Below are 26,910 nucleotides of genomic sequence, written 5' to 3'. Positions count from 1 at the left end.
AGCTTGTTAATATTGTCACATGTTTTGCACACCTTATATTAGGTACCAACAACTACCATAAGCTGCTACTGGCATACGAAGAAAGAATACGATCAGGCCACTTCTGCAGTAATGAACAGACCTTCAGCAAAATAAGAAGTCAGGTTTAATTTGTTCTACAGTGACAAGTGCAACATTAGGTCTTTTACTTTGGCACCAAATCTAACAATATTTGCTAAAGGGAACTCAATTTCCCCTTACCCAGGGACTGCAACTGGTAGGCAGCACATGCTCCACTGACCAGTAAACCACAAGTCACTGGAAGGCTGCAAGAGAAAAACCAACCTGGCTCCATTCATTGGCCAGAGAAAGAACTAAAGGAAGCTTCTTTCACCTACCTAGTCCTCTAGAATTAAGTTATAAAGAACTTTGTAACTAAGAACTATAGCTCCCTGAGTTTGCTTTATACACCCTTGCCACAATATTTTTTTTTTGTTGTGTATTAAAGTCTGACAGCAGCATACCTCTCAGTACTTATTTTTGTAAGCCACTGTGAGAACCTTTTAAGGCTTCAAATAAATGCTTCAAATAAAATAAATATGAATTTGAGGCAGAAAAAAATGTTTTGCATCCAATGTTTTACTCTTCTTAGATGAAATGTAAAAGCAGTGCTGAGTGGTTTGTTTTTATCTTACTTAAAAATAACACGTGGTATTTCATATTTCCAAATATCAGTGTTGTACAACTGGCCCTCTCCAGTCAGTACTACAGTGAGCAAATATAAATGGCTCTGAACTAGGTCAGACCAGGAGGCTATCCAGTAATCACAAATTGAATGGGAGACCACATTCTGCAATCACAGATTCTTGACTCCCTTTCGATATTTATCTCTTAGCTTTTGCCTCAAGGTCAACAGCAGCCATCACAAGAGGTCCTTTCCTTTGGCAAACACACCAAAGAGGAGATAGCAAAAGCCAGGCCCTGTGTTGCTTTGCTGCGTTACAAACAACGTGCAAAAAAAGACTTCTTCCTCTACCGTGGAGCCAGACACAGAGACTTTCTGAGCACCTAACTGTGCACACAAAGGAGGGAGCAGAAATGCAGGAAGCCCACAAGTGAGAGCAAGGAGCTAGAGGCAAGTCTCTGTAAACCATGCAGAGGGGCCGCCCTCGTTCTTCCTTCCAGCCAAAATAGAAACAAGAGAGCAAATGGCAAGCGCCTCTCCAGCAGTCAAGCCCCCTTGCCTCTCCCCCTCCAGCGTTCAATGCAGAACCTTCAGTGTAAACAGAAGGAAAATGTGACAAGTTCCTGAGGAGGAGCCATGCCAGTTTGTTGCAACAAACACAACAGAGTGCCTGGTGGCACGTCCAAGCCTGAGAAATGTATTGACGCGTACATTTTCCTGGCCCGTGTCGTCAGAGACGTTAAGGCCAAGCGTGGCTTCTTTTAACTCGGGTAGGGAAGGGATGATTTGTAGGGAACAATTTTGGAATGGAGGGGACACAAATGACGCTGCTTCTCTCCCCCCCCCCCCATCAACCTTGTGACGAGGCGACTCTGGCGCCCTCCGCCTCTTTATTGTGGAGCGGCTCATTTGCTCTCCTCTTCCTCTTTGGCACCTCTTCAAAACGAAGCCAACTGGCGGCCAAAAAGGCAGAGCAAGGAGAGGAGCAGACAGACGGCAGCGTCGGCGGAGACTCCACCAACTTGTTTATCCTTTTATAGCCCCGGCTCCGAGGCAAAAGCACGGAGAGCAGAAAGGCCCGCCTCGTTTCATTGCTAGAACCGCGGTGGGGAGGGAAGAAGGTTGCGAGAGAGCTGCCGGTGAACATTATTTGCCCCTCTCCCCCCCCCAACATCCCGACCGGTCTCAGGATCCCGAATTAAACAAGGGAAGCACTTGCGCTTCCCGATATATATATATATATGTAAATTAAAAAACCAACCCACCTAGCCGTGCTGCTTTAACTGCGCAGGGAAGGAGAAAGCAGGAAGCGCCTCCAAGTCCCTTTTGCGCTCTCCTCCTCTCACCCACCCGCTTTCCCCAACGCGGGCCTTCCCGCGTCAAGAAGTGCCAACGCAACGAGCGCTCCGCTGGGGGGGGGCAGGCGAGTGGTGCGCGGACAGTTGGTCTCGCGCCGCTGGACTTCTCAACGGCCTTCGTGCCGGACGCGATGGGGGGCGGGGGAGGAAATGCGGGCGCAGAATCACTAGCCGGGACATTGGGCTCCAGCCCCGACGTCGGCGACGCCATAAGCGCCTCGGCGGCCCCCGCCGTTGCTCTTCTTCCCCAGCAACTGCCCCTCTCACTCGCCCCCGCCCCCCCCGTGAGTCCACCACCAGACACTCACCCTTCCGCAGTGTCCTCTGGCTCCCGAAGGGGGAAAGGGAAGCTTTGGCGTGAGTTTGAGGGAAGCGGGGCCGGGGAAGGAAAGCCCTCAGGCGCCCACTTCTCAGGGGGCGGAGGGGGGGGGTAAAAGGGAGCTTGTTTTCAGACGGCCAACAGGGTGGTTGAGGAGGGCGAAGGGTGGGCGAGGGCAGGCGCTCTTCAGGGTCAGCCACTCTCCGCCCCCTTCACGCGCCGCCGCGGGTCCCGACTGTTTGTGTTGCTGCGAGAGGCGGAGGGGGGCGGGGAGCGAGAGAGAAGGCGAAAAAGAGCCAAACAGCTGAGAGGATGTAAACAGTGGCGTCACGTGATCGCATTTACAGCCGAGGGCCTGCGAGCCCCGCCTCCTTTCCCTTCGGACTGGGCGCCGGGTTTGTTTGGTCTCCGACGCAGATCAAGCAGAGGCTCCGCCCCGCAACTCGGCGGCCAATGGAGCAGCGAGAGAGGCACGTCGAGCTGCCGCTGCAGTCAAGGGCTGAGCGACCAATCGCAGCTCCTGCTCTGGAGGAATTGTTTTTTTTCCCGGCCGGTCTGTCAGGCTGTGCAGCGTTTCTTGAGTGTAAGGGGAGCGAGCGGCTGGCTGTGAAAAATAGGGCGACGTATCCGATTCCACCCGTAGGGAAGGTTTAGTTTTGAATCACAAAGAAAAGGATTTATTTTCTGCTTTCAAATAATAAGTGTTTTCATTCTTACCTTACTCCTAAAACGGAAGAGCACTGGGGAGGCTTCCTCCTATTTTCACTTTTCCCTGCCATGTTTTGCACTCCTCTAGTCCATGTCTTTAACAGAAGACTTATAAGCAGAAGTTAAATATGCAAAGCTTTCGCTCTTTATATGTGTAGCAGAAAAATAATCATGGGTTTGCTTTATGTATTTACTGCTGCCGTTTTTTTCAAAAAACTGAAGCCACACACTTTAACAGAAGATTATAATTACAGTGCAGAATGGCTGCGCCACATGATCCTTGCACACCTGAATAGAAATCTACTATTTGCCTACTCTAATTATGAACAGCAACAAAAGTGTGAAATGAAGACTGGATAGGGTAGCCACTTACGTCACCAAGAAATGGGTCATCAAAAAGGACACAGAATTTATGCACATTTACATGCAATACCTAGTTGAATGGATTGCTTTACTAATAATAAACCACTTGTGTGCTTTGTTGAAACAGTAAAAATAAGCAACCTTTCTGTTACTGCTTACAGCTGTATCAAAACTGGGTGGAGAGGGTTGGTTACCAATATACAGAACGACATGTACATAACAGTTGAACAGCATGAAAGCTGTCTAGATGCAATTGCGCATGCTGTACAATCACATTGAGATTACTTTTGTGGGGTTTTATCAATGTATGATTACATATTAGTATGGCATAGGGGAGAAAGGTGCTCTAATTCTGGAATTAAATTTAGCAAATCTGTTAAAGAAGAACTCAGGAGGGTTGGAAAACAGCTGAGCATACCCACAGAATAAATGTATAGAATGAGGTATAGGTTCTCATCCCTAATGGTAAGAAATGTAAAGGTAATAATGGTGTGTTTTCCTCTTTGTGAGTTGCTTTCAGAGCTGTTTTAGCTGAAAAAGGATGAATTAAATAATTCCATGCCTGAATAAAGGAGAAAAGGCCCCGGTTTCCTATGGTATACCCCTGTGTCTGTTGAAGATGTAGTGAAGCAACAACACCAATGAGGCTTGCGGGAGAATATTTTATACCACAAGTCCTCGAAGAGCCTTTTCCACCAAGAGTTCCGGGAGCCAGGAGACACTGCTCCCATCTTGCTGAAGAACCCTACAAGATTCAAGGTATGTTCTCTTCAAGGAACAGTGCAGATAAAACTGAAATAAAACCTTTCAGAATTTAGAAAGTTTTAATTGTTGCCCAATTTTACTATGTAAACTGCAGTGATTTTGTTGTTGTTGTGCTATATGGATATTCAAAATCTAAATTAATAATAAAATAGCATGTATTGGCATATATTGGCTTCTGACAATGAATTGCATGAAAAAATGATCCACTGATTGCATTAAGAGAAATCACTGTAAGAAACAACTGATTCAGTGTCCATGTTCTGGCCTACACTTCTTTGTGGCTCCATCCACAGGGTTCCCCATGAGAACATAGTGTTATGAGTTTGGAGGGTTAGTCTGGATAAAACCCTGGTTTCCCTTCCAAACTGGGGACCCTGTATCTGTGAGGGTAAAATGTATGAGGGGAAGCTGGCCAAACCAGTTCCGCTGTCCAGGTAAAGGATTTGGCTGGCTAGTTAAGTATCATGATTTAGCACAACCAAATAAGTTGCTCTGTGCCATAGAACAAATGGATGGGCCTTTCTCCTGCCCCACTCACCTACAGTAGCTGCTATGTAGGAGATCAATAGACAATGTTGTGTGAGAGTGACTGGAAGCAGGCTGGAAGCTGGAGGCAAAAATACATGTTTACTCCGTGCTGGATATTTGGGCTCCCCTGTAAACCAAATGGGAAAGTAAGATCTATTGGAGTGCTATTGGTGTCTGTCGCTCCATCCTATGCTCAGGTTGTATCAATCAATCTTTATTTCAGTCAAAGACCAGAGAGCAAACTTAACATATGCCACATCCACATGAAGAAGCAGACGTACTTAAAAAATCATTTTAAACTTATTTACATTGAAACATAACACTCCTTTGGTTAAAGTCTGTATTCCAGAGATTAAAATCAGCACTCATTCACTGGCCATCACTGTCACCACAGCCTGTCTTGTGTTCAGGTTGTATATACGTGTAAATAAAACCTAAAGACACCACAGTCTCAGCTGATCCTAATTCCAAGAAAACCGAACCCTGGGTACGCATTTGGAACCCCTGAAGTCTCTCACCACTCAGAGTTTGGGGTGGTGTGTAACAATATGAACTGCCATACAGGCTGTGTGATACTTCAGCAGCCAAATTCCTTTCTTCTATCATACTCTATTGTAAGCACTTTGCCAATGGTACAAACCACTATCAATATATTTTATTTCCTCAGTTTTCACCACATTGGTCCCTCAAACATTATTTTCTCTTTTCTTATGTCTGTTTCTCCTGCTTAGTAGAGTGGCATCGCCTATCTCGATAATCTGCAAAGCGATCTTAACCATATCTACTCTAAAGTTCTACTGAATTCAGTGGTGCTTACTCCCAGGTAAGTGGAGTTAGGATTGTATCCTTAGTTTTGTTCAGTGCAGTGAGACAAGCCATACCTTTCCTTTAGGTTTCCTTCATCTGATGTTACTAATAAATATCCCTTTAACTAGTAGCAGATTCTAATATAATATGAGAGGAGGACATTTGTCTCTTATTTTAAGATGTTTACCAAATTTCTGCATTCATGCTTAGTAGCAGCAGCAGCGTATGAAATTCTGACAAGCAGGAGCAGGTCTTAACATAATGTTAGAGCTCTAATCTCACCAGTAGCCTGAAGGTTTCTTTGTACTGAGAAAGAGCCAATAACCTGTCTTTCAAGAGGCTGGACTTAAGGACTTGTACTGCTGCCTCACAAAAGGGGAAAAAGCTGCTGCTGCTTATTCTTAATTTCCATTATGACTAGCAGGTAATAAGGATGGGGTTAGGAGTCTTCATAATCCACAAACACACACATTTGATTACATTAGCAAAATGAGAAACAAGGACACCCAGCATTGAATATTGAGGGCAAGCCACTGAGAGGGAGGCAAAGGAATAATGTTGACTGTAGGAAGTCAAATCTATAAATATTAAATACTATGTTTTCCTAAGGGAAAAAAAATCAATTCCTGTAAAACTGTAAAGGCTAACCAAGTAACAACCTTAAAAGGATGATAATGAGGCTGTTAGTTGAACCCTATAGTAATCACCTGAAATAGTAGTACTTGGTTTAACTAGGTTTGGTTAGACTGAAAGGCTTTAATGCATTACTGCTCTTCATTGAATCTGTTCTTATATTGTTCTGAATGCCATTTGGCTAATGAATAAATAATAATTGGTTTAATTACCAGGTTGACCTAATATTACTCTGATTGTCATTAGGTCAATGTAGAAATAATATTTTGGTTTATCTATCAGGACAGCATTATATCTAAAAAGTGTGTGTACTTGGACAACATTTCCACCTATGACATTATCAAAATTTGCCATCATGCAATAACAAATAGGTACTGCAGATTTGCATGCACCTGCTGTGTTCATTCTAGTGTGTGAGGTTCTATTTATTTCACATTTAATACATGTTCTGGGAACAGCAGAGACGCGGGTGGTGCTGTGGGTTAAACCACAAAGCCTAGGACTTGCCGATCAGAAGGTCAGCGGTTCAAATCTCCATGACGGGGTGAGCTCCCGTTGCTCGGTCCCTGCTCCTGCCAACCTAGCAGTTCGAAAGCACATCAAAGTGCAAGTAGATAAATAGGTACCGTTCCGGCAGGAAGGTAAACGCCGTTTCCGTGTGCTGCTCTGGTTCAGCAGAAGTGGCTTAGTCATGCTGGCCACATGACCCAGAAGCTGTACACCGGCTCCCTCGGCCAATAAAGCGAGATGAGCGCCGCAACCCCAGAGTCAGCCACGACTAGACCTAATGGTCAGGGGTCCCTTTACCTTTACTTTACCGGGAACAGCTTTCTGCAGTGTTTCTTTGCAAGGCACATAAAGTGAAAGAAATGTATGAGTCAACCTCACAGATATATGATGTAAGTTGGTTATACAATAAACCTCTACTATGCACAAGCCAAAACTCATGCGTAGGATGCAAGGTGAGCACTTTTTGATGCTGTTTTCAATTTAATATTCTGTATACTTTTACAATTGTAAGTTGCCTTGAGACATTTTAGGCAACAAATAAATGCAATAAATTATAGTTTAAAAAAGAATAATGTGTAAAGCAGCCCTGAGAAAAGATAATGAAGTAAACATGACAGAGGGTCTTCTTATATTAGATCATAGAACAGAGCTGGCAAGAGCATCCTTTGTTTACCTTAAAAGGGGTCCCTTCATTTTCAAAACAATGCAGCTCTAATTCCTGTCAAACACTGTTTAGAATTGTTAAACTAGTTTCTTCATAAACTTTATACCAGATTTTTTCCAAAGTGAATCATTGTTCTAATACAGTAGTAGCTTTCCAATCAAATCTGGGTCATGGAACCCTTGGTGGAAAACCAAAGGAGTATTTTTAATACTAAATATTTCAAAAGTTTTGCTTAACAGAACAAAAGCAAAGCAACTAACCCCACCTAACTTCCACGTTTTAACTTGAATGCATTGATATAGAGACTTATATCAAACGACTACTTCAAGCATATTTTGTTTCCTTCAGTGGAGTATGTCATCTGCAGTGGAATATGTATTTTCCCAGTATGACTGTCGTCACTGTGATCTATCAGTGTGGCTTCAGACATGACAAGAGAGACAGAGAGATTTGTGTAGTGGTTAGAGTGCTGGATTTAGACATGGAAGAGCCATGTTCAAATTCACATTCAGCCACAAAGCTGTACTGTCTTCAGTGCCTGCTCAAAACTTTTTTGTTTAGGCCAACCTACCCATATATTTATAGTTGACATGCACACACACACACACACACACACACACACACACAAAAACACACTTTAAAACAATCCTTGGAACTGCTCGTTTTAATTATATTTTGATTAAAAAAACCTCTGACCTTTATTGATAACATACAGTTTATATTTTATGTAGATAAGAATAAAATACTACCTCTGAAGTCCTGCACCTCTAACCTGCCCTGGCAGTTTTTACTAACCAAGAAGGGCAAAGATCTAGAGAACAGGTGAATAGTAAGCTTCAGCAATTAAACAGGAATATTATGTCAATTGACCTGTCCAACATGTTCCCTCCATTTCATGTGTTTTGTGCCTTAGGACACAATAAGATCCTTTTACTGGGTGAATCATACAGCAGCCTCTGAAATTGCCTGATCTCAAAATAGTAGTTAAAATGGCAGGAGTCTCAGGATAAAGTGAAGAACCAAGAACAAAAATTATTTTAGAATAGATGAAAAAGAGAAATGTCACATATTATTATTGTAACTTCAGTTATTGGGATCAGGATTTGCTTGCTTTCCTCATTCTTCTCCCCACCCCTGCCGCTTTTGTACCATATCTGTTAGGGCAGAGCCACACCATGCATTTAAATCACATAAGTTTTCCCCAAGAATCCTGGAAACTATAATCTACCCTTCATAGAGCTCTAGTGCCCAGCACCATTAACAAACTACACTTCCCAGTTAATTTTGAGGAAGCCATCTGCCTTAAATGTGCATTGAATGTGCTATTTATGTGTTGTGTGGATCTCCCCATAGATTGTGTGAGCCAATGACCAAGGACTGTATTGCTCTTTAATCCCCATCAAGCCTTTAGCAAACATAAACTACTTACTGGTTTAGTATGCTAGTCTAAGATTGGTTAAAACCGCCCCTCACACATGAAGCTCACTGTGGGACCTCAGGTCAGTTAGTGTCTCTCAGCTTGATCTACCTCACAGGATCATTGTGAGGATAACATACACATTGACACTGTCAGAGTCATTCATAGTGTAAGAACTTGAAGTCTTTTTTTGTCTGCCTCTTGGTTGCAGTTCATACCACATCATGGAATAATAGTTCTTTGGGCCTCACATTGGTTACAGTATAATATTCTCTGGTTTAACTTCAAAAGCAACAATGAGCTCATAGCTGTCTCTGTTGTAACTGGAATTGGTTGATGCTGCACAACTTGGAAATAGTGGTGGTGTTTTAGCAGACCTGATAGGCAGAAAAAACTTAGTTTTTCACTTAATTACTCGGGAAGCACATTGGCTTAGTATGGAAGAGCTATTTTTACAAGTCGCTTTTCAAATCAGAAGTCTACTTGAAACATTCTGAGCACTACAATGAAAGTAACATATTAATCACTGTGGCGCTGGCTCAAGGAGTTAATAATTTGTGCTGTAGTTTGTAAATAATGTAATAGCTTAGCCCTAGGGAGCAATTCCAAGTATGGGAATCCTGTGTAACTTATGCCGGCTTAAGCTGAGCTGGTGTAAGGTACACCAGATCACAACTCTGTTCAGGAGCAGACCTAATGCAGACTGAACCAGTAAACCTGCTTGAGGGAAAACAAGCCTTTACAATGAGTTGGACTTAAACCATCCTTTTTGCCCATGCAAGTTCTGCCAGTTTGTGAGGTGATGTGACTGAGTTAGGATCCTGCAGAAGTCCCTGCTACTGGGTCCTTGCTCTATCCTTGCTCTGGAATGTCCATTTTTCAGGGGTTGTGCCAGTGTAAGTTCCACTGGTCTCAACTCAGCCAGCTTAGCCCAGTTGAGCCAGGATGAGAAAGTTGCACCAAGCTATGGTTGGGGGCTTCCTTCAGGGTGAGAACATCCAAGGTGACGGGGGGGGGGGAGGTGGACAGGGTAGCAGCAAAGTGGTGGAGAATTTCTCCACTTGCAACGTGAAATTTTCTTGCTTTGTCTGAGAAGTTCCAAAACACAACTCTTTAAAATTCCACCTGTCCATAGTAAGTGGCTCTTAGGTTTTCAGTTCTACAGCAGTTTCTTGACATATTTAGATCACAGGCTCCTGCTAATAGTAGGAGGCAATTCTCTTGGATGTATTCTTGAAGAGTAGGAACAGCCAGTTCTCCACTGTTGCTCATTTCAAGTCTACTTTAGGTATATTATCTATGGAGCCTTTTCAAGTCAGACTTGAGGGCCTGAGACAGCACAGGTAAAAAGGGTGGGTAAAGAAAAATCCAGGTTTTTATCCTCTCAACCCCACCAGGCAAATTGCAACACCCCTGTGAATCAGAAAAGTATTTATGTGTCTTCATTTTGGAAGAAATACATCCTTCATATATTTCTACTGTAGAAATTGTGCAGAGCAATTTAGGGCAAAGTTCTTTGGCTTGGCTTTGACCTTGATGCCATGGTAGAGGCAAAGCCCGACTTCATCTCAGCTGTCTTGCTAGCAAAACAGTCATGACAGGCCACCAGGTATTTCTCCCCACTCCTAAGAGGTCCCTGATGGAAAAGCCCTCTCACTATTTAGAGCAGTTTCGTTGGACAAGTCTGTATAGATGCAGTGATGACAATGAAGTATTATTATTATTTTAATGTAGAAACCTGAATCTAGAAGAATTTCTTGTGAACAGGTTTGTAATGTATAGAAAAGATGTTTAAGGGCTTTCAGAGATGATCTATATTGTTCCTGTTCCTCTTAAGGAAAGTATAACAATGACAGAATGTATTTCAAGGAAGCTGAGGGAAAACGTAATGGAAAAGCACTGTGGAGTCATGATTGGCATTGCAGTTTTCCTTTATGTGTAATGATTTCTAAGTGAAAAGTTAGATTAAAGGCAAGGTGAAGAGAAATGTTTAGGGTTTTTTTAAGCCTGTGCTCTGTCTAGCTGTTTATAATATACTGCAACTTGACAACATAGTTTGAGGCAATTCTTGTACTGAGTCAGTGAAGATTCAGGAAGGAAGAGCAAGTTCAAGTTGACAGATCCCATAGGGGTAGAATGCTCGTCTGTTACACCGAAGAGATACAAAAAGAGTCTAGTGGAGCCTTCAAGACTAACAGGTTTATTGTGCTATAAGTGGGCTCTAGTCAATGAAAGCTTGTGCCACAACAAATCTCGTAGGGCTAAATGGAATTTGATGTTAATTGTGTATAAGCAACTATTGTGCTCAGCTTGAAAAGGAAGAGCAAGATTAAGGCCTTCTCTCTTGCTCCTGACATAAATTGTCCCCTCAAACTGCTAGTGCATCATGTACCATGTTAGACCCAGTTGGCCCATAACCTATTAGACTTGGGCCCACCATTTGTTGTTGATACTACATCACACTTTGACCAGTGTGATGAGCTGAGTATTGAGTCTGGATTAAGGATTCTGAGCTCCTGTGTTCTGATTCAATACATGATGTCCAATCACAGATCATTTCAGGATTTGGGCCTCTGCCATTGGCCCTTGAACTCTGAGTCGTGATTCGCAACTTGGAAGTTTAGGCAGCCAATCACATTGGGAGTGGGAGTGGCCCAGGCTTTCAGCAATGTATATAAGCAGTTACTTTGCCCTTGTTTCATAATTATGTAGTTCAATAAAGGTTCTTGCTGTTATCGCTGTGTCTTTCCTCATGGGAACCCACCTAGACTTCACTTTCCATCTTTTACAGCAGGAGAAATGTAACATCTCGTTTTATTTGAAAGACAAACATCAGAGAGTGTAAGTCAATTAGCAATCCAGGTGTTGATAACATGTCTATTATAGGGTTTCTAAAACAGCAGCTGTTTGTCTTTACCTCTATGAAATGTTGCTAAACATTTTGCTTTAAGGGAAAAGACACTTAGTCAAAGTTATTTGTAATGAAGCTGGGAAATTAAAGAGAGAAGGTGATAAAGAATAGAAAATACACTCTACCTTATTGTTTTATTAGGATATAAGAAGGGCAAAGTGCTGATATTAAAGTGTAGTTTTCTTTATTTAAAATCCCCTGCTTGTGTGATAGTAGATCTGGTAAACTTTTAGGAGCAATTATTATTTCCATAAACCATAGTAATAACAAGTCTTTCTATTAACATGTAATAAGCTTTATGATGCTATGTGATTGCATGCTAACTTCCTTTTACCTTTGCACTTTGAATTAGCATCTATTTAGTAAAAGAACATCACTTTCCATCACTTTTGGTTTAGAATCTGATTTTTATAAATTTCTCATAATCAGATGCCTTTACTCTCATTGATTCTCGCTATATTAGCCTTGGTGTACTGCATCCCCTTGTGCAAGACTGTACACTCACTCACCTTCTTAGTTCACTCTAGGCATCTGATAAAGTCAGCTGTTGCTTATGAAATCTCACTCCAGGTAAACCAGTTATGTCTCTCGCTTGCCACACCAGTTTTATATGAGCTTCTACAGTTTAGCTAACTCAGCATGACAGATAACTCAGTCCAGTCACATTATATCTAACTGCTGGGATTTAGTTCAGATTTACAAGTGTCTAGGGGTGTGTGTGTGTGTGTGTGTGTGTGTGTGTGTAGAGGTATGTGGCTTCTAAGGTTAGTGGAGTTTGGATGAAGTTGAGGTACACATTTGACTTTCATCATACATCCTAATAAGACACTTGCTTGGAAGTCCCATACATACATACAGTCATACCTCGGGATGAATACGCTTCAGGTTAAGCATTTTCAGGTTGTGCTCCGCGGCGACTCGGAAGTAACGGAGCGTGTTACTTCCGAGTTTTGCTGCATGTGCAAACGCTCAAAATGATGTCACATGCATGTGCAGAAGCGGCGAAACACAACCTGCGCAGACATGCAGTCGCGTGTTACGTTCGCTTCAGGATGTGAACGGGGCTCCGGAACGGATCCCGTTTGCATCCAGAGGTACCACTGTACATACATACTGAAGGGCTTGGAACCAGTTTATTTAAGAGATTGTGATACCACATCTGTGCCTATTTGATCCTTCCAATCTGTGGAACAAGCACCACAAAATAACCATTCTGCATTTGTAAGGATTCATGCCTTTAGTGTGACAGCAGCTGTACTTTGGAGCTCCCTGCTTATTGACATTAAGCACCATCACTGCATTCCTTTCGATATCTACTGTAAACTTCTGTTTAAGGGCTGTGAACATACATAAAAAAGGTAGCATTACTTCCTTTTGGTGAATTTAGCCTCTCAAAATCATTACTGTCAAAGTGAAAAGCAGACCTTTGTCTCAGCACTATTTTCGTCTTTGTAAAACTTGGACATTTCCCCTAGCATTTCTCTCCATCCATCAGTTGCCTTGTTTGTTAACTGACATCCTCATTAGACTTGTTTGAATTCTCATTGGTTTCTTCAATATTTCAGCTTCACTTCCTCTAACTGAACTTAATGAGGCTAGCCAGTGTTTGTTGTGGGTCTCTGTTAAGCTTCATTACAGCTTGGCAATGGCAGCTGATGAAATGTGCCTTCTGCAACCCATTTCTTCCAGGCTTATCAAACAGAATGGCCTGCAAAATGGTGGACTTCATTCGTTTGATTTACTCTCATTGATTCTTGTATGTGGCAACTTCTGACACCATATTGTGCATTTAAAAACTTCCTGAACCCTGTCTTTGTGAGTGAGTTATGCTGCTGTATCTCCAGCTGAGCTGGAATGTGCAGCTTATGGCAGTATGGCATGGATGCACTGAGAATTGGCTAGAGATCCAGTGGATCATAACTCTTGTGTTTGCTCCCATAGTTGAGACATGACCTTCAGGAGATCTGCTATTGACTGATGGAATAGAATTATGGAATCATAGAGTTGGAAGGGACCCCAAGGGTCATCTAGTTCAACCTGCATCAATGCAGGAATAATACTAGGTGTGTCAGGAGTTCCCAGTATAATAATACTAGGGTACTAGGAGTTCCTTTGCTTACCATAGTTGATGAAGGTTTGAAGACTCTGGCTGTGTTGGCACAAAACAAGTGTTTGTAGTGAGTTTGTGGCAGACCAAAGCAGGTGGCTAAGCCCTTCAGAGTCAACTTGGCCCCTTTTTTATATTTTCTATCATATATAGATAGATGTATAGATAGATACATATTCTTTTTTCGTTGTTATCACTTCACATGCCCATTTCTATTATATGCAAGCTAGCCTTGACTGCCTTGAGAGTTCAAAGTGTATTGTCAAGAAGTGAGTGTTGATCGTTCCCCATTTATTTTAGAATAGGGTTCTCTGTCATTAGTTGTGACTCTAGGCTGCCCTAGCGATCCACAGTTGCTTCCTCCCCTAACATATATTCTTTCCTCACAAAAGAGGAAAAACAGGTAGTTAATATGCAGGGAAACTAAGGGAACATATGCCCAGATGTTATGTATGAATGAAGGAGGGAAGCTGTAACACATTAGACACAAATTAACTTATTGACGTATAACCTTTGATAGGGCACAATGTTCTTTAATCAGGAAGTGATGTGACTGAGAAGATAGCGAAGACAATGGGTGTCACACCAAGTTAAACAGAAGTAATGATAACGGGAATGAAACACATACTTTGTTCAGGCTAAGCATATCACTCTGGTAAATCATTGTTGTGTATCATAGAGCCTGGAGACAAAGATGTGGGTGTGAGCATGGTCATGCCTTCTCCCTTTCTGAAAACCATTTGCCCTGATTTTAAAAGCTGCAAAGTGTTGTCCTTCCTTTTTCAAAAAAGTATTTCTAGTTGGTGCTGTTCTGAGGTCTGCAGTGGACAGGGCATCACGCCCAACACAAAAATGATTCTCTGTGTGTTTTTCTAACCAATGGAGAATCAACCACATTGGTACTTTTCTGAGGAAGTAGTAATTATTTCATAGCAGCTGCAGAGCAGCCATCTAAACAAAGTTTTTTAATACCAAGAAAACTTTCTAATGCTAAGAAAGTGACAACTAGACTAACTGAATATGGTATATCACAAATTTATAACTACCCTGCAGCTGGTTACAAAATGAATCACTATTTTCAATATTGTTAATGTCGGCTTATGTTAAGGTGGACTTTACAAAACATCTTATTGTGGGTTGACTGCTGTGTTACAATGATTTCTGCATTACAATGCGTTTCTCATTATTTACTGAAATCAAGGAAAACGGGCTTTTAAAAATATCTTATTATGTTTCTATTTATTTTTTTTGGTGAGCTAGTTTTGAAGTATTTTGTAAGACCAAAAAGGTAACAAAAGTATTTTAAATAGCTAGGTTGGTTTTTTAATTTTTTAAAAAAATTATATCCTTTGATTTTTCTGTTAGGAAAAATGGGTCTTATGGACAATAGAGAACAAATTAGCAATTAAGAAAGAGTTGCCAGCAGTAGTTCCTCTATCTGTGGGTTAAACCACAGAGCCTAGGACTTGCTGATTAGAAGGTCGGTGGTTCGAAACCCCATGATGGGGTGAGCTCCCTTTGCTCGGTCCCTGCTCCTGCCAACCTAGCAGTTCGAAAGCACGTCAAGGTGAAGTAGATAAATAGGTACCACTCCAACGGGAAGGTAAACAGCATTTCCGTGCGCTGCTCTGGTTCGCCAGAAGTGGCTTAGTCATGCTGGCCACATGACCCGGAATCTGTACACTGGCTCCCTCGGCCAATAAAGCGAGATGAGCGCCGCAACCCCAGAGTCGGCCACGACTGGACCTAATGGTCAGGGGTCCCTTTACCTTTAAGTGCATTTCTTAAGTATTTGAGATTGCAATGCTTTCCTCCTGTTCTGCATTGTACTGTTGTAAACAAAATCTGCCCTTTTTCCCTTATGGGGTATCCAAGAGCCCGTATCGAGTCCTTACGTGGGTTCCCTATTGGTAGGATAAAATAACAGAGGCCAACCAGAGAATATTGAGAAGCAAAGCAGCTAGTAAGCCTGATCTTTATTGATCTGTTGCAACAGGGGACCTCGAACAACGGCGCGCAAGGCCTTATATAGACATTTTAAATTCCCTGCCCTGGAGCTCAAGACCACCCCTCCATACATCATACATACATCACAGAAGGGGTGTAACCCAAGACCACCCCCCACAAACATCATACCTACATCACAGAAAAGGTGGTCTACAACAGAAATTTGAATGTTTTTCCTGTCTGCCAGGTTATCTGATAATGCCTTATCTGATTGCCTTTCCTGGTAGTCTGTCACCCTTTGAGATGGTGATTTCCCAATTCCTGAGACAATGGGAAGGCTTCCTGACCCCCTCCCTCCTTGCAGAGAAAACATTTGGTCAGTTTGGGAGTCAAAATGGTTTCAGTTCGGTCTTCCTGTGCTAATCTATGTACTTGCTTGGTTGATACATTTATGAACATTTATTATATATATAAGACCTTAAATTTTATTATTACAGTAGTATGTTTTGCTCATTGCAAACACAAATCCTTTGTACTTTTTTATACAGTACATACATTGTCCAATTTTTTTTAATTGCTCTTTTTCTTTCTTTTTCATTTGGAAAATGATGCAAGTTTGAATCTAGAAAGGCCAGGTCATTTCATGAGTAACATGCACCTCCTAACTGCTCAACATCACTTTCATTGTGATCCTCCCTGCAGGGTGCTATGTCTTGGAGAAAACAAATATTTGAATACAGGTTCAACAAAATGTCCCCTCCGCAAGTCACTTCCAATCTGTTAATGCTCCTTTTAAGAAACCAGGAGAAAATGAAGCTGTTTAATTCAGAAGCGGCACGAACTCCTGTTCATTATTATGTGTACCCAAAAGGATTCGCCAAAGAGCACTCGATGCAATGACAGGCTGACAAGGGCCAATTTGTGAATAACTTGTCAACAGCTTGAATGAAATTCTAGAAATCCATAACAGGTGCTCTGTAGCTGTAATCGAGTGACAGATGGATTAGATACACAAAACCACAACAAACTGACTGAACGAGAAAGGGAGCAGGAACAAGGGCAAATGCAGGCAGGCTCATTAACTATGGAAGAGCACACAAATACATGAATGATTAAAGATGTTACACAAGACAATTTATGTGTGTGCTTCCTGCTCAACTTCATGCTGGTTGTAAAGGGAACTGTGCAAGCAGGAAAAGCTCTGTAGGTTATCTAGTCCAAACCCCTTAAACAAAGCATCCTTCCAGGACCCACTTCACTCTACATTTCTGGTACTAGGCAATAGTGGGGATGGCGAAAGAGGTAGAAGGTGGACAAAAGGCTCCATTTTGCCTCTTATTGCTGTTGCGGCCACCACTACTATGACTTTTAAGAAGGGAAGGGAGCTACTGGGCCCAATTCACTTTCATCTTCTTCGTTGTCCCTTTGAGGGACCCAAGTGCCTCAAAGAGCACCTACCTCAATAACAGCCACCTCAGGTCCTACAATCAGTGGCGGTGCCACTGCTGGGTATTGCCCAATTGTGTTAATCTATAGCAGGACCTTCTTGGTGGTGGCTCCCTGTTTCTGGACTGCTCTCCCTAGTGAGGTGCATCTGTTCCTCCTCACTATTAATTGTTGGGAGAAAATTTAAAAAAATCTGTTTACCCAGGCATTTGATGTCCAAAAGTTTCTGTTCCTGGCAACCTTGAAACTACTGCCGTGAGAGTATGTGATTGCTTTTAGGTGTTGAATGCAGCAGTACTTCCAAACACCAGTGGCTGGAAACCACAGGAGGGGAGAGTGCTCTTGTGCTTGAATCCTGCTTACTGGTTTCCTATAGGCATCTGGTTGGCCCCTGAGAGAACAGGATGCTGGACCAGGTGGCCTCCTGGGCTGACCCCTCAGGCTCTTCTTGTATTGTTACATTTTTAAGCCCTGCTTGTGGTTAGTGATGTGATGTGAGGTGAGAATATTCTCGAGAAGGAGAACATCCTCGAGAGTATTCTTTGCTAGAAAATTCTCCGGAGAATATGCTCCACAAACTGTAAATTCTAATGTAAGAACCAGTTTTACAACCCACATTTAAAAAATCTAGTAAATAATAAGTCAAGCTGTGATATTGCCAGTGTAAGTAATGATTTTTTTTGATCCAGTTACATTGCTGGGCACTGTGTCATTCATTCGCCATTGGCAGTTCTGAAACTGAGCTACCGAAAACTTTTTTCTTTTTTTCTTTTTTTAGTTTTAAAAATGCTATTCATTTAATTTGATGAACATTTGAATTCGTATGTATTTCAACTATATGTAATAGCCTTTTTCTATTTTGGTGTGACGTTATTCTTAGCAATTCTATACCCTTGGCTATACAGTGTGATTTTTAAATTTTTTTACAGAAAGTAGCTTTAATGCTTTATACACTTAAAGTACCTAGGCCTATACAATTAAGTGTAACAGCATGTGTGGTGGCCTTGATTTAAACAATTGACGTTTCTATATTTTTATTTAGTGCCAGTAACTGGTTTTTGCAGTGCCATTCAATGGTACAAAGTGCCATTTACCAGAGATTGACATACTGGTAATATACTGACATACTGAAATATATTCCAATGTAATTTATATCAGTATATTCCAATGTAAATTATATCATTTTCAATGCATTAAAATGAATATTCTCCTATTTGAAATGAAAATTCTCTAATATCATTAATCGAGAGAATATTCTCCAAAAGATTCTTCTCAAGAATTTAACATCACTACTTGTGGTTATTGCAAGAGGTATGCTGGTGCTTTTCTGTCACTTCATTAATTGCATTTATATGCACCCTTTCTTTCAAGGCAGTTTGCAGTTTAAAATATTAATTTAATATCTGACAGTCTTGAACAGCAATTTTCTTTGAGATGACGGTGTGGCTGCCTTAAGAGCACTGCTGTACAAGATGGGTCTTTGGTCAGATCCAGCATTCTGTTCCTTGCTGTATTCTGTAAAGTTCCTTCACCAGTGGCGTCGCAATGGGCGGTTCGCCCCGGGGTCCATGTCTGCTGCCGCAGCTGCATATAGAGGATCCTGGCACTGTCTTTATGGGACCGGAGTGGTGCCGCCAGCAAACCACTATGTACAGCGCATGTGCAGCATTACTACATATGGTGCATGCATTGTACATAGCGGCGACGCACATGCACCTTATGTAGCGACGCCCGCCCCGGGTGTCATGACGCCTTCCTTTGCCCCTGTCCTTTACATCCTACTTAGGGCTGCTGGAGAAATTACATTTGGTTTACATTTAAAGGTGAATCTCCCCAATTCACACTTTGCAAAATGATGTGCAAACAGAGGTGCAGCCTTCGTTTAAAATTCACACTTTTTCTGTTTTTGCAGTGTGGTTCTCCAGCCAAGTAATGTGTATCATAATGTAACTTCTAAGTGACCATTCCTGCAACTTGTAGCAGTGAGTTTCCTAGGCATATGCATTGTGTGAATAAATATATCCTTTTGCATGTTTTGAACCTCTCATTATTTAGCAGCATTGGATGGCTGCTGAGTTCCAGTGGTTTTTTTAAAAAAAGTTTTGTTTGTTTTTAAAAAATTGAATGTTATCCATGTAACCCAAAAAACAAAAAAGTATTAAGAAGACAAACAAATATAAACTATAACAAACAAAACCAAGATTGACATAGGATGTTACATTTGCAAGAAGAAATAAAAACACAAAATTCATAACATTATTTCTTACATTGTAAACTGCCCTGTAATCTTTGAATGGTGGCATATAAATTTAATTAACAATAAAATAATAATAAAATCTGGCTGGCTACTATAGAAAACAGAATGCTGGTCTAGACTGGCCTTTCGTCCAATCCAGTAGGGTTCACCGTATGTTCTTATGTTAAATTCTGTTTAATTTTATCTTTTGTCTTTTGGTATCTGCTCTTACCTGGAAGGCAAGGAATGGCTATCAAATAAAATCAATCAATAAGCCAACTAAAGCAGTCTCAGAAGGAGTAATAGCCAGTTTTTGTTTTTGTTTTTTTAAAAAGCTCCATCGATCTGGGTATGAGTCCTCATAAATATCCTTCATTAAACATCTGCATTGTGTCACCATCCACAAACGCAAAAGGAAGGCAGCTTTAATTCATATCCTATCCTGCTTTAAAGGGAAACATGGAGAAACCAAGGGAATGAAAGCACCAATAACAGGGGAGAAATGTGTGTGAGAGAGAAAGACTGGGGTGTAAATGAAATCTCAAGCATGTACCAAAATTAAAATTGCAATGGCCCAACTCTTTGAAGACATACTTCTTCCTGAGCACTTAAAACACCCTGCATACTGAATAAAACGGACAGCAAAGAACTCAGACCGTTTAGTTTAAAGGGATGAAAAACAAACTGTCTCATATTGAAATGAGACCAGCTATGGCTGCAGTCAATAAGTGTATGCCATGTCAGGAATGATGTATTAACTGCACAGACTTTCTTGTAAGCAAGAGCCCCAGCCATAACTGGATGTAGAAGGTCAGCTCTTTTACCACTCACACCTCGGATTGAATCCTACAACGCTTCAATGGAAGTGAGCCTCATTGAGTTTAGTGAGGACTTGCTTCTGAGTATGCACACATAAGATTGCACTGTAAAAATATCACAGATAGTCACATTAAGCTGTTGTTATGCAGTGCATTATTGGGACTGTTGTCAAGGATTGTCAAAGCCCTGCTCATCTGAAGGCTTTCTGAGTGGTTTTAGGCAAGTTACCTATTATTCACTCACTGAATCAATTCCTCATCTGTAAAACTAGAATAATAATGACCAAATATATGGTTGTTTTTGTTTTTTTACAGTTCTCACGCTGTCCTGAAATGTCAGTATGAGGTAAAACTTTTGACACCTTCTGAGGTAGTGTATGTTTATATCTATATTTATAGCCATTTCTGTATACCTTGACATTGATAACTATTTGTGGTGTGCACTGACTCTGTGTGTGGGCCGAATAATGAGACAAAGTGATGTGAGGCTCTCTCCCCACAGCCCAAGTTGAAACATGATTCCAATAAAACTCCCAGGTTTGAACAGGACCCCCATAAAGCTATATGTTGCTCTATTATTTCTCTATTCTTCTGAACCATATCCATATCCTCCTACATTCTCCAATGAAAATAGGGACATCCTATATTTTCTTATATCTCTGTTTCTTTAGCTCCATGAGCATTGCAAGAAGTGAATGGCTGTACAAAATGTTGCCTGTGGAGTACTGAAGAGCCCTGGGTTGTTTCATGTTAAAACACATCAGCAGTTTGTTTGTTTTTTAACTTAAAAGCTTCATTTGAGGTTGTTTTTTTTAAAGGAACTCTGCAGGCACCATTATGGAGACAGTGTAACATTGTAAAGTCTATTGGCAGGCACAAGCAAAAAGACCAGGCCAGAGTGACCCTTTACTGCTTTATAAAATATCAATTAACAACAATAAAAATTATTAAAGATTTTCTTTGTTTACAAAGGCATGTTTTTATGTTCTTTAAAGTAGTTTATGTAAACATGTTAATCTTGTGATTTGTCCCCATTAGTTTGGTTTAAAGAAATAACCAATTTTAAGGTTTCCCTGTTAGAATTTGGTAAAGCACATCTACACATTAATTGCTATTGGATTAGAAAATTACACAAACCTAAAATACAGCATTTTTTTTAAAAGGCAGCAGGCTCTGAATCCTAACTTAGCTTTTTCAGTACAATACTGTGCATAATTGTGGTGAGAACTGCCACAGCTGTCTAGCTACATAGTTCCCCCGTACAAGACTGAACAGAATTTCTTGGGCAGGACAATGGGTATTATTAATCCAGTATGTATCTGTGCTATACTGTAGATGTGCCCTCTGTCAGTTTTAATTTTTTTTGTAGAATAATTATTCTACTTAAATTCCAGTAGAGGGCAGTGGTACATAGGGATACATAGTAGCCTCTCCTTTTAACCATATTTTGGGCAGCCGTGTGTGTGTGTGTGTGTGTGTGTGTGTGTGTGTGTGGTTTGGTAAAGCAGAACTCAGCAGGTGAAATTCCGTTTGCCATGTGAACAGAAGAGTCCTTTTTTTAAAAAAAACCTTTATTAAGGTTTTACAGAATAAAAAGAAAGCATAAAAAAGAAGAAATAGGAAAAAATACAAAAAATACAAAAATACATAGAAAAGAAAAAAATACAAGATACAAAAGGCAAATAGATAAGAAAAAATTAAAAATAAATCCATTTTTTGACATCTTTAAGCTCATTTGCTTGTTTCCTTGACCTTCTCACACCTCCCCTTTTTGTATTCCCATTTACATAATCAATTCAGCAAATCCTTACCCTCTTTCATTTATCTTAACTCTATATCTTAACATATTATAACTATATACTTTCATCCATTATCAATCCATTTTTGCATATTCTTATAACCTTGTTGCTAATGCCACTTAATTTCAATCCAGCATCATTTTAACATTCATTAATTTTACAATATTTCTGCAAATAATCTTTAAATTTCCTCCAATCTTCTTCCACCAACTCTTCTCCCTGGTCTCGGATTCTGCCAGTCATTTCTGCCAATTCCATATAGTCCATCACCTTCATCTGCCACTCTTCCAAGGTGGGTAAATCTTGTGTCTTCCAATACTTTGCAATAAGTATTCTTGCTGCTGTTGTTGCGTACATAAAGAAAGTTCTATCCTTCTTTGGCACCAATTGGCCGACTATGCCCAGGAGAAAGGCCTCTGGTTTCTTCAGGAAGGTATATTTAAATACCTTTTTCATTTCATTATCCCATTCATCTCCCAGAAAGCCTTAATCTTTGGGCACGTCCACCAAAGGTGAAAGAATGTACCTTCATTTTCTTTACATTTCCAACATTTATTATCGGGCAGATGATATATTTTTGCAAGCTTGACTGGTGTCATGTACCACCTGTATATCATTTTCATAATATTCTCTCTTAAGGCATTGCATGCCGTAAATTTCATACCAGTGGTCCACAACTGTTCCCAGTCAGCAAACATAATGTTATGTCCAACATCTTGTGCCCATTTAATCATAGCAGATTTAACCGTTTCATCCTGCGTATTCCATTTCAACAGCAAGTTATACATTCTTGAAAGTATCTTAGTTTTGGGATCTAACAGTTCTGTTTCCAATTTTGATTTTTCCACCTGGAAGCCAATTTTTTTGTCCAAATTATAAGCCTCTCTTATTTGATAATAATGAAGCCAGTCTCGTACTTTATCTTTCAATTTCTCAAAACTCTGCAATTTCAATTTGTCTCCTTCTTGCTCCAAAATTTCCCAATATTTCGGCCACTTGGCCTCCATATTGAGCTTTTTCTAAGCCTTTGCTTCCATCGGTGATAGCCACCTTGGGGTTTTATTTTCAAGTAAGTCTTTATATCTTATCCAGACATTAAACAATGCTTTCCTGACAATATGATTTTTAAATGCTTTATGTGCTTTAACCTTGTCGTACCACAAATATGCATGCCACCCAAAAACGTTATTAAAACCTTCTAAATCCAAAATGTCTGTGTTCTCAAGAAGCAGCCATTCTTTCAACCAGCAGAATGCTGCTGATTCATAGTAAAGTTTAAGGTCTGGCAGGGCAAATCCACCTCTTTCCTTTGCATTAGTTAATATTTTAAATTTTATTCTGGGCTTCTTGCCCTGCCAGACAAATCTAGAAATATCTCTCTGCCACTTCTTGAAACAATCCATTTTGTCCAAAATTTGCAATGATTGAAACAAAAATAACATTCTTGGCAATACATTCATCTTTATAACAGCAATTCGACCCAACAAGGAAAGCTTCAAATTTGACCATATTTCTAAGTCCTTTTTCACTTCTAACCAACATTTCTCATAGTTATCCTTAAATAAGTTTAAGTTCTTGTGAACAGAAGAGTCCTATCCTGACAATCTTCTGGCAGAAAGCCACATGGCTAAGAAAGGTGGAACGGGCAGCCGTAGCATTTGCAAAATCTCACATCCAAAAGCTGTCTCCTCTTACAGCACAATCCTTTTCATGTTTGTTCAGAGGCAAGTCCACCTGATTCTAAGCGGTGACGGCAGGCTGAGGCCAGTGGGGCAGTGCCCCATCCAACCTTATAGACCAGTCTCTGCTGAAACAAACATAAAAAGGAATGTGAACCAGGTGTATCACTTATCCTGACTAGAATGTTCATTCATACTGCAAATATAGTGCTCTCCCATGTTTAGTTCCTCATTCTCAATCACCATTTCATTCCGATAAACGGTGCACAAGAGAGACTCTAAAGTGATTTAAATCCCAGGCAAGTGATTTGACTGTAAAGAGGACAAAAATTATTCCAATTCTTCTATCTTTCCCTCCCACCTTCTGAAAGATGATCTGTCCCAGTGAGGCAAATGTGCAGCTCCAGCTCTTGGCATTGACTTCGCAGCCCTGGGGAAAATGTAGGCTGCATCCAGCTGCAGGCACATTTCCTCAGAGTTATGGGAACTCTACCACAAACCCCACTTCTAACTCATCCCTATTATAGTCAAATCACCTGGTTGCCACAAAACTTCCTAAAAAGGTACCTTAGGGGTCTGCTATGAAGAAGGACTCTCTCTGACTCACTATAATTCGAGTGCTGCATTTCTTCTAGTTGAGTCCAGGAGTATGGTTAACGATAAAGGAAGCATTTTTCTAATGTTGACTTTGCGTATACTATGAGAAGTTGTCATCGTTGACCCAACCCTTATTTCCAGAGTGATATGGAGGGTAAAGTTTGTTATTGAAGCTGAATGGGAAAATCCAAAGAAAATCACCAACATTTCATTTCTGTGAAATGAAAGGCCATAGCTCAGTCAGTGGTAGAGCAACCTCTTTGCATGTCGAAGGGGCCCTAGACATCTCTATGTTGGCCTGGGAATGTGCCCTCTGAAATCCTGGAGAACTGTTTCCATTAAGTGTACTAGATGGACCAATGGCTGATTTGGCATAAGACAGGTTCCTATGTTCATGGATACATGTGTAAGGCAGAGTTTCCCTTCAGACTGCTTAATTTTCTTCTACCAAAACACCTTATTAAACAGACAAAGTTGATGAACCTGGAGAATTTCTTCTTCATTTTTACACACATAAGGTAAATTGTTTTGCCTTGCTCAGACGTGATTGAAAATGCCATGCTATTTTGTCAAGAACCCCATTTGATGCATAACTGTTCTGGCACTGATAGAGGAGAAAACATATGCTGTTTGCATGCCTCTATGGTTCTGCCTCCTCTGTAACACACACTGTGATTATCATTATGAAGACATATTTTTTTTGCCTGTTCTCATCGACACACAGCTGGTTGTGGGTGAAATGGAAACTGTGATGGGAATGCTCTGATGTCGCTCTCCTTAACTATACCTGCATGACACAGCCAGTTATATGTCACTATCTTTCAGATATCTGCTTCACTTCTACCTTGCTTCATCCTGAATCAGCAAGAGCAATTTTGCATGAAGACATTGGCATTATGTTCATGGATAGCTCTTTTGGATGCCGTCCTGGATGTACAAATGAACCTGAGGGAGATGCTTCAAATCTTACCCCCTTTGTTCTGTAAATGGGAAGGGGTGTAGCTCAGTGCTGGAGCATCTGCTCTGTGTGTAGAAGATCCCAAGTTCCATCTCCAACATCTCCTAGTAGGGTTGGAAGAGACTTCTTCCTGAAAACCTGGTGAGCTACTGCCAGTCAGCATAGACAATACTGAGCTAGATGGACCACTGGTGTGGATCAGTATAAGGCAATTTCCTCTGTTCCTATCTTGGTGCTGATGACTTGTTTTTGTCATGGGCCAGGAGTTAGCTTCACCTGAAGAAGAGCAGCCTGAAGTGGGAGACAGTGGAGTGACTCCAACTGCAGCTGATCAGCCTTCAAGGACTCGGAGAAGGCACTGATGAGAACCAGCTAGCTTCAGCCTTCTTAAGCAGAGCTTCCAGCAGCAGTCAGGTGATGGTAACAAGGCTTGTAGTTCCTAACCTGACCTTGCTGCTTTCTGCTCATCTTGATTCTTGATTCCAGACCCCAAGATCATCAGATTCCCTGAACCCTGGACTGTCTGACCACGTCGATTGCTGTTCACCTGACTCTAGGACTTGACCTACCTTTGGATGCTGACTCTGCTTCCAGGCAAGTACACACCAGAGATTCTTCTAGTTGGCTGGCCTCTCACTCGACATGGTCACTCAACAACAAGACTACTACAGTTTTGAGGGGTTAGAATTTATTTAAGTACCAAGTTGCTCTCATTACCAAACAAGTGATCAGCACTGTGAGATGCCTGGTCCATAATATGTCAAGGGTGATATGGTTGCTGCTTCCCTGTACCTGGATCCCACATGTTCTCTGGTTAACATTTGGAAGAAGGGGAATGTGAGACAGCAGATCACATTGGAAATAACGTCAGTTTTACAGGCCTTCCAGAAAGGCAAAACACCCAGAAATGTAAGGTTTGCTGTGGTTAGGAAGAGGCTTCAGAAAGTGCACGGAACATCTTTGAAAACCCAGTTTGTCATATTGTGTCATATTTGACACGAAAGATCAAGATGAAAATTTCAAAGCAATATCTTAAAGAGACTAAATTCATTCACCATCTTCTTGTTGTTATTTCAACCTATTCCAGGTATGTTGAGACAGGTGGAATTAGAATAGGCTTGTGTTACATGGTATAATACTAATTTATTATGGCTTTCCCTGCAAGCGTCTCTGCTGAGTTTGAGGGATGTCTCTTTCATCAGCAGCCTATCATGCCACAACCCTGTGATTCTTGCATTGCAAGGGGTTGGACAGAAGAAGAGTCCATTGACCCATCAGAAAGGCATTTAGGGTGATGGTGGCGGCGGCTGGACACAGCTCCTACAGTGTATTGAGAGTAAAATCATGTGGGATTGCTCTGAAAGCATTCCAGGAAGTACAGTCAATGAGAAGTTGTGGAGAAAGCCTTGTCCCATTCAGACTGGTGTAGGCTTCTGAACAAACAAAAGTTTAATGCATAGAGGGAAACCCTTGGCTACCTTGTAAGGCTGTGTTAGGTAGGTGGCAACCTTCTCCTGACAATTCCAGAGAAATTTCTTCCCTTCCATGATTTTTCATGAGGGTTTTTCCCCCATTCCCACCCACCCACCCAGCCAATGGATGAAAAAGACAAACTTTCAGCATAGCTATAGTTCAACCCATTCTATAGCTGCACGTTTACAACTGAACTCTCTTTT

General features: G+C 41.1%; 1 protein-coding gene and 1 long non-coding RNA gene across 13 annotated transcripts in view; one reads left to right on the top strand and one right to left on the bottom strand.

Moving 5' to 3' along the window:
* Positions 1-2,053, bottom strand: part of PCMTD1 (protein-L-isoaspartate (D-aspartate) O-methyltransferase domain containing 1) — a 34,023-nt gene extending 31,970 nt beyond the window's left edge. For 3 of the 7 annotated variants that reach the window (XM_053396189.1, XM_053396182.1, XM_053396187.1), the window contains exon 1: positions 1,930-2,053. The gene's annotated coding sequence lies outside the window, so the exon portion shown is untranslated. The remainder of the gene's footprint in view (positions 1-1,929) is intronic. The other 4 variants (XM_053396185.1, XM_053396191.1, XM_053396193.1 and 1 more) reach the window with 3 other exon arrangements.
* LOC128417483 (uncharacterized) lies at positions 1,523-26,480 on the top strand. 6 transcript variants are annotated; one of them, XR_008331471.1, is made up of 5 exons: positions 1,523-1,803; positions 3,923-4,171; positions 5,437-5,528; positions 8,051-8,141; positions 25,498-26,480. It is a non-coding gene; the product is annotated as an uncharacterized LOC128417483 (long non-coding RNA). The 6 variants fall into 6 exon arrangements; XR_008331472.1 differs by lacking the exon at positions 25,498-26,480 and adding an exon at positions 13,337-15,004; XR_008331475.1 differs by lacking the exon at positions 8,051-8,141 and having other exon boundaries at positions 1,530-1,803.
* Positions 26,481-26,910: the final 430 nt, after the last annotated feature.

Source organism: Podarcis raffonei, chromosome 7 (genome assembly GCF_027172205.1).
Source record: "Podarcis raffonei isolate rPodRaf1 chromosome 7, rPodRaf1.pri, whole genome shotgun sequence".
NCBI lineage: Eukaryota > Metazoa > Chordata > Lepidosauria > Squamata > Lacertidae > Podarcis > Podarcis raffonei.
The sequence above is the reverse complement of the archived record's forward strand: the minus strand, read 5'-3'. Positions and strand labels throughout refer to the sequence as shown.